We start from the raw sequence: 7,371 nt of genomic DNA on the forward strand, positions 1-7,371 counted from the left end.
GGACCGCATAACAGTGAAACTGTTGGCGAACCTCCCGGACTCAGCCTACCTCCATTTGTTAGAATACATGAACCAAATCAGGGACGGGCGTCCGCTCCATCCCGAATGGAAAACGTCACTTGTAACGTTCATCCCCAAAGCAGGTAAGGCCGTGAATACGGACAACCTAAGGCCCATATCACTGACTTCGTGTGTGGGGAAGCTTATGGAGACAATGGTACGGGATCGGCTCTGTCCATACCTGGAGGGCAGGGGCTTCTTTGCAGCCACCATGTTCGGGTTTCGCCCGCACATGTCTGCACAGGACGTCCTCCTCCAGCTGCACAGGGACGTAATACGACCCACAACTATGCAACACAATGAGAAAGCCATCCTCGCCCTTGATCTGAAAGGGGCTTTCGACAATGTTAAACACGGTAGCATCCTGGCCAACTTGAATTCCACCGATTCTGGCGCCAAGACCTACGCATATGTAAGAGATTTTCTTTCTAAGCGCCATCCCTTCTTCGGATCGAGGACGAGGAATATGGCCCTTACACGATGGGAACACGGGGTACCCCTCAGGGAGTGGTGTTATCACCGCTCCTGTTCAACATAGCTATGATGCGCCTCCCAAGCCAATTGACCCGGGTGGAAAGCATTCAACACGCGGTATATGCAGATGACATTACAATATGGACCACCGAGGGGAGCCTTGGGGAAATAGAGGACCGCCTTCAGCGGGGCCGCTTGCATAGCCGAGGCGTATGTCATCGACTGTGGTCTCCAATGTGCTCCAGCCAAACCAGAGCTTCTGCATGTCAGACCGAACCCAAAGGATAAGTCAGCAATACACATCTCTCTGTCGGGAGGTCCTATCAGAGAGGTGAATGAGCTCCGGATTCTGGGCCTGTTCATTCACCACAGACTCCGACCAGACTCCACTATTGCGAAACTCAAGAGAGTAGGCGAACAGGTAGGGCGCATGATCCACCGTGTTTCCAACAAGCGGGGCGGTCTGCGAGGCAGGGACGCGCTTCGGCTAGTCCATGCCTTCGTGACTAGCCGCATCCTCTACGCCGTGCCATACCTTCGCACTACTAAGCAAGACGAGCGAATAGACGCCATCATCCGCAAAGCAACTGAGCGAGCCCTGGATCTCCCGGTGACTACCTCTAACCCAAAATTCAAGGCGCTGGGGGTGCTCAACTCCTACCAGGAGTTGCGGGAGGCCCACCTCGTGAACGAATACACGCGGCTCATGCAGACAGCCCCCGGGCGCCACCTGCTCAACCGCTTACACATCCAACACGCTTGCACTCCAAAGGAGGCGGAGCGTATTCCAGAACTGTGGCGCCATATGCTCTGGGTCTCTCCACTCCCTCGTAACATGGACACCGACACGCACGAAAGCAGACGACATGCGCGGGCTCGGGCGCTTGAGAGACAACACGGTTCCCGACCTGGTGTATACTATGTAGACGTAGCAGGGCCGTCGGCCGTGGGATTTTACACGGCCGCCGTCGTCCAACGGGAAAAGCACGTTGATGGGCTCTCCTTCCGAGCCCAAAATTCAGCGCGAGCTGAGGAAGTAGCGATAGTACTTGCGGCCGCGGACCCCAATTCGAGAATCATCATCACGGACTCCCGTAAAGCATGTGATCATTACTTGACAGGGGAGATCTCCCCCCTAGCCAGTCAAATTCTAAGACGGGCTGCCATTGACCGAACACCGAAACGTATTATTTGGGATCCTGGCCACCAGCGCTTACGAGGTAATGAGGCCGCTGACGCGGCTGCCCGAGTGCTTACCCACCGGGATCCTCACCCTAGCTCCTCTAGCTCGGAGGCAAACCTACTGCTGCTGCGGTTCAGGGAAATTATAAGACATTATAGCGATAACCACCGCCTTTTCCCGACTCCTGCAAAGGGGCTGAGTAAGGCGGAGGAGCGAACTTTAAGGCACCTGCTCTACTCTACTCTACTCTACTGCAATCACCAAACATTTCGATCCCAACACGGATGGGCGGTGCCCGCACTGTGGGGAGACCTGTGACATATTCCACATGGTGCGGGCATGTACTAAAAATCCCCACCTCCCCCCTTCCCCTACCCCTTCCCGAGAGGCATGGGAGACTGCGCTCCTCAACTGCTCCTCGCTGGAGTCCCAACGGGCTCTGGTGAAACGGGCGCAAGACGCGACCTCGTCATGTGGTGTCCCGGACTAGGGACGCCGACCATGTAGCGGGGCACACTGTGGCCCCCAAACTCTCTCTATTAGAGAAATAAAAGTTTTTCACCACCACTAGCGCGGGCTGCGCAAGAGAGCGCCCCGTGGATTGTGCGACGCGCCTCAGTTTCTGATCCAGCGAAAGCTTCAACACGTACAGGTAGCTACAGTAGCACCCATCGCGCAAGAAAGCGGCCCGAGTGTTATGCGACGCGTCTCGGTTTCGCGTCGTCCCGTCGCAGCTAGTGCGCGCAGCGCAAGAGAGCGCCCCGAGGATTGTGCGACGCGTCTCAGTCTCAGATCCAGCGAAAGCTTCAACACGTACAGGTAGCTACAGTAGCACCCATCGCGCAAGAAAGCGGCCCGAGTGTTATGCGACGCGTCTCGGTTTCGCGTCGTCCCGTCGCAGCTAGTGCGCGCAGCGCAAGAGAGCGCCCCGAGGATTGTGCGACGCGTCTCAGTCTCAGATCCAGCGAAAGCTTCAACATGTACGCGTGTATCGTTGGCACCTGAGCAAGACGACACACACAGTGGATGGGCATCAAAACTCGCTTGTCTCTTTATTAGGTTCTCTTTTATAGCATCGTGTGAGAGGGTGCCGCATGCGCCGAAGTGGTTGTGGGAAAGAAGGCTGCGCTCGCTATCAGCTCGTCTGCTTCCATGATAGCAAGTATGATACTTCTCCTTTCCCTTAACGAGAAAAGCAAAAAAGAAAGGAAGAACTTTATGACCACAAGGTAAGACAGAATAGCTTGGAGACTTGGCGAAAATCGGCTTCGTATTGCAGCCGTTGGGGCTTGTTGCGCTGACGGGTCGACCTGCGGGGCTCTGCTTCCGACGCCTCCACTTTGGGGAAGACCTGTCTGTTGGCTTGCGGATGACCAATGAACCCGGGTGCACTTTTGCCTTGTTCTGGAAGCTCCCGTCTTTCGTTTTGTAGGCTACCATTTTTAGCGTTGCTGTTGTCATCTTCGTCTACCCTGGTTCGTCTAGATTGCTGCTTTTCAGCGTTAACCCACTGAACACAAGACGTTTTGTAGCCGTCTTGGACACGAGCGCGTTTCCGGAGTTCCTTTCTCCGTGCAAACGAAAGGCTAACGGCGCCGGCCGCGATGGCAGACATGAAAGGAGGATGAGATTGGAATTTTCTACCTCCCCCCATGCCTGGCGGCCTTGACTGCATAGCGCCTCTTCTTCTTCACAACCACTCTCTCTCGGCGCCTCCAACTATCACGTGACGAAAGCCATGAGCGAGGGCGTTGGTTTGGTCGCGTGAGCTCAACCTCCCTTTGTCGTTCTCTCTCGCGACCTGCCCTTTCAATCTTTTATTGCGATAGCAATTATATGGACACTTCAACCGGATTTCTGCCGTCGCCGTCGCCGTGAGGTTCCCTATAGATAAAATCTTCGCCGCGCGCCGTATGCCCGAGCGGAAGCGTGCGGGGACGCGCGCTATCACGGAGAGCGAACACACTCAATCTCCCACGAGCAAGCAAGGAAGCGGGAAGCCAGCGCCGGAGGGAGCGAAGGGGGGGGGGGGGCACTTCTACTCTGCCAACAACCGCGCTCGTCGCTCGCTCGCACCGTCGCTTATCTCCACACGGCTCTGACCTTTATGCGCCGTGCATTCGCCGCTCAGTTTCCGTTAAAGCGATAGACCGCACGTACCTTCGCCCGTTGCTGCGGCGTATGCGCTTGCTGCCAGCGTTTTGACAGTTGTTGTCTGCAGTCATTCAGTGTGATCTATTCATGTTTGTTTGTGCGCGCTGACACCACGCTTGTTCAATCAGTTAGTAATAGTCTGGCCACAACATCCAACGCACGCTACACATGCAATGCTGCCCGGGTCGGCAGTGCAGCGCTACAGGTGTGTCCCTTCGCACGCGCTGCCCACGGGAAGCGCTTCTCATCAACACCACCGTTTCACACGCGCCTTCTCGTGGTCATCGAGTCTCTCTTCATGTCGGTCTACTTACGCCGCAGCACACCTGCTCACTTAATCAGCTCATGTTACACGCAACAATAACGCAACAGCCCATGGTCCGTGGCGAAACTGTGACATTTTTTCTGTTTCACATCTCTCACGGCGGGAAGTGGCGCCGGTTGTTCGGGCAAGTCGGTTCGCGCCTTTGTTTTCGACATTGAAAACTCGCCGAGCGTGCTCTCCATTTTGTGTCTTCGATGCGTTAACCAAGGACCCTTGCTGACCTTCGGAGTACGCGGCATCGCTTCTTTGACTCGGAAAGCTGATCATGCCTCGTCGATACGGAAAAAAAGTGAGTACCGCACGAAAGTGCCTTATTTCTTAGAATTGTTACCCCCAAATGCCCTTTATATGGGCATGTCACGTTTGCGCGACGCGCTCGAAATGTATACTGTGAGCTTGCTGCCGTCTTAAGTTAAACGTTGATACATGTTTGTCACAGATAAAATAATTCTAGCTTTTTCCACATTGTAAATAACTATTTCATGACGCGTTTTCGTGTTTTTCTTGGTGATCCTGACAACGTGCGAGATATAGCGCTGCACTGACAAATTTATTCCTAATTATATTACAGTCATCCATGGTCCGTGGAATGCGTTCGGGACAGTTAGTGTCCCTGTGGCGGTGAAGTGCTGAAACACCCGTGTACTTAGATTTAGGTGCACGCTAAGGAATCCCAGGTGGTCTAAATTATTCCGGAATCCCTCACTTTGGCGTGCCTCATAATGCAGGTAGTGCTTTTGGCGCGTATAAACCCCATAATTTTTTTAACGTTAAGGAGGGGCTTAACGTTCATGATAGGCTTATCACAGCTGCTGCTGTACGCATGCCAAAGCTTTAGGGCTTCAGCTAGTGTCGCTCGTTTGGCGAAACAGAACTACGCTGCTTGCTATTCCAGTGGCCCACCATTCCCGCCTTAATATTGTTGGCGATTACGAACACGATCAGGCAAACAGCGTAGCCGACATAATTTGTTTGGCATGTTTATTGTTATTCAATTCCTGGCAACTGGCTGGCGTGGTAGCGCCGTTCAAAAATATTCCCGCTTCGAATCTTGATCCCCACTGTTCTCGCGTAAAATCGCGCGCTTGCTGTTGCGTGTTACTGCGCTTGGTTGCAACGTGTTATGTTTCAACTCGTATTGTACTGGTTGCGTGTGACCCACCTGTTTCATTCTTTTCATTTGCGTTTAGTGACGGTGATGTAACTGTGTACTGCGCATTTGGTCCAGCTATACTCACCCACGCTTCGGATCTATTGATTGCTGGTAGGCATTTCTAAAATGCTGCGATCTTTGTGGGTGCCTGCTCATGGATGCAGACTCGGGAACACGCCGTTTTGCACATAATTTTCTTTCGCGCTATCAATATAACCCATAAATTGCGCATGGCTTAAATTAATTCGCATCAGCTTTCCTACCGCAAGTCATAATCTGAATATGCTAAATCTCGCGGGCTGAGAACGAACGGTTGGGTGAACTCGTAATTAAAATTCATGAAAATCTGGGGCTTTACATGCCGGAAGCGCAATATGATCATGAATTACACCTTAGTAGGGGACTTCGGATGAGTTTTTACCACCTGTGGCTCTCTAGCGTGCACCCAATGCACAGCACACAGGCATTTTTACATTTCGCCCCCATTCTAATGCGGCCGCCGCATACGGGATTTGCGCACCTTCAGCATCCCCCTTTTCTTGTTTCCTTGTTTGTTTCTCTGGTTAAAGAAATATCGCCTGGCCATCTACGCGTTTCCACGCTGTTGTGTTCTTCTTTCGGGGGTTTTGCGAGCCAAAACCACTTTTGATTATGAGGCACGCCGTAGTGGAGGGCTCCGGGTACACATACCTCAATTTATTTAATTATCCAGGTACCTCACGGGTTCCCACTGGAACATTAAATGAACAAGCATTTATCATATGCTGCTCTACTATTGCCGCTACCGTATCCACCAGCTACCGGTTGGTTTGCTTGCATTGCCTAAATTCACAACAGCGTGACCCGCCGCGGTGGCTTAGTCGGCTAAGCCGTTTTGCGCTGCCGAGCGACCACGAGATCATTTCGATGGAGGCGAAATGCAAAAACGCCCGTGTGCTTGCGTTGTATTGCACGTTAAAAAACCCCAGGTGGTCAAAATTAATCCGTAAACGACCCTAGGCTCATTCTCTCTACTATGGACATACAGTTTGCACCAGAAAGGTCCTGTCGCGGACGCCAGAAATAGTGCCACAGACCCCGTGAACGAGGCGCAGACGCCGGACCAAATTCCAAAGCCGACTTATCAGCTTCCGAAAATAATCCCACGAAAGCAAGGACAATTAGTAATGGGCCCTCTGGTGCGCCAGCGAATGCCGGTTGGTGTCGAAAGACTGAGTCCGGGCGCAGACTTGTCAAAACACTACAAAATATATTCTTCCAAACAAGGCTGTTACACACCCACGTGCACACTTAAGCTAGACACAACACAATCCAATTCAGATAGCTATTCGCAAAACACAGGAATATAATTAACGACAAGCACTAAGAGTCCAACACGTAAAGTACAAAATGAATAGGAACACTAAGTGTCCAATCGTATTCACCCGTGCTGTTCTTCAGTTGGACGATCTCGGCGTAGGTCGGGGCAAATCTCGAAGAAGGAACTTGTTCCGTAAATGCAGACGCTCGATGAACTCGTCGACTAGCTTGCCGGGGAATCTCTTTCTTTCGCAGACGGTCAGTCTCCACGTTACATCTCTTCACCGGAGTGGTCTGATCCCCTTCGGATTCTCGCACGGCGGTTATATAGCCGTCAAAGGTGTTCTCGAATCTTCCTATAGACTAGGAAACCTAAAGTTTGCCCGCGCGGCACTAGCGCCGAATACTCCCCTGGCGGAAAGATGGAAGTGTCGAAGGTCGTCGCTGGGCGAGCCCACGCACGTGTTCTCTACGGCGCGAGCGATCGTGCGCGTTCTTTTCGCAACGGCGAGTGCCACCTCATCAACCAGGAAAGGTGGCACGCAATACTGCTGTGTTGTTGATTGCCACAAGAGCCTCGAAAGGTCGAAAGCCGCCCGTCAAGGCCTACAGAATTCTGTGGAGGTGGTACGAGGACAGGCAACAAGCGGCGATAACTGCGGGGCGCCAAGTCAACTAAGTGACGTACTCTCGCATTCGCGTGCAATATCACGGCCGCTCGAT

The 7,371-nt window shown here is 52.7% G+C and overlaps 1 pseudogene; it reads left to right on the forward strand.

The window, feature by feature from the left end:
• The first annotated feature begins 555 nt into the window (after positions 1-555).
• Positions 556-2,207, forward strand: LOC119431891 (uncharacterized; annotated as a pseudogene).
• The last annotated feature ends 5,164 nt before the right edge of the window (positions 2,208-7,371 follow it).

Source organism: Dermacentor silvarum, chromosome 10 (genome assembly GCF_013339745.2).
Source record: "Dermacentor silvarum isolate Dsil-2018 chromosome 10, BIME_Dsil_1.4, whole genome shotgun sequence".
Lineage (NCBI taxonomy): Eukaryota > Metazoa > Arthropoda > Arachnida > Ixodida > Ixodidae > Dermacentor > Dermacentor silvarum.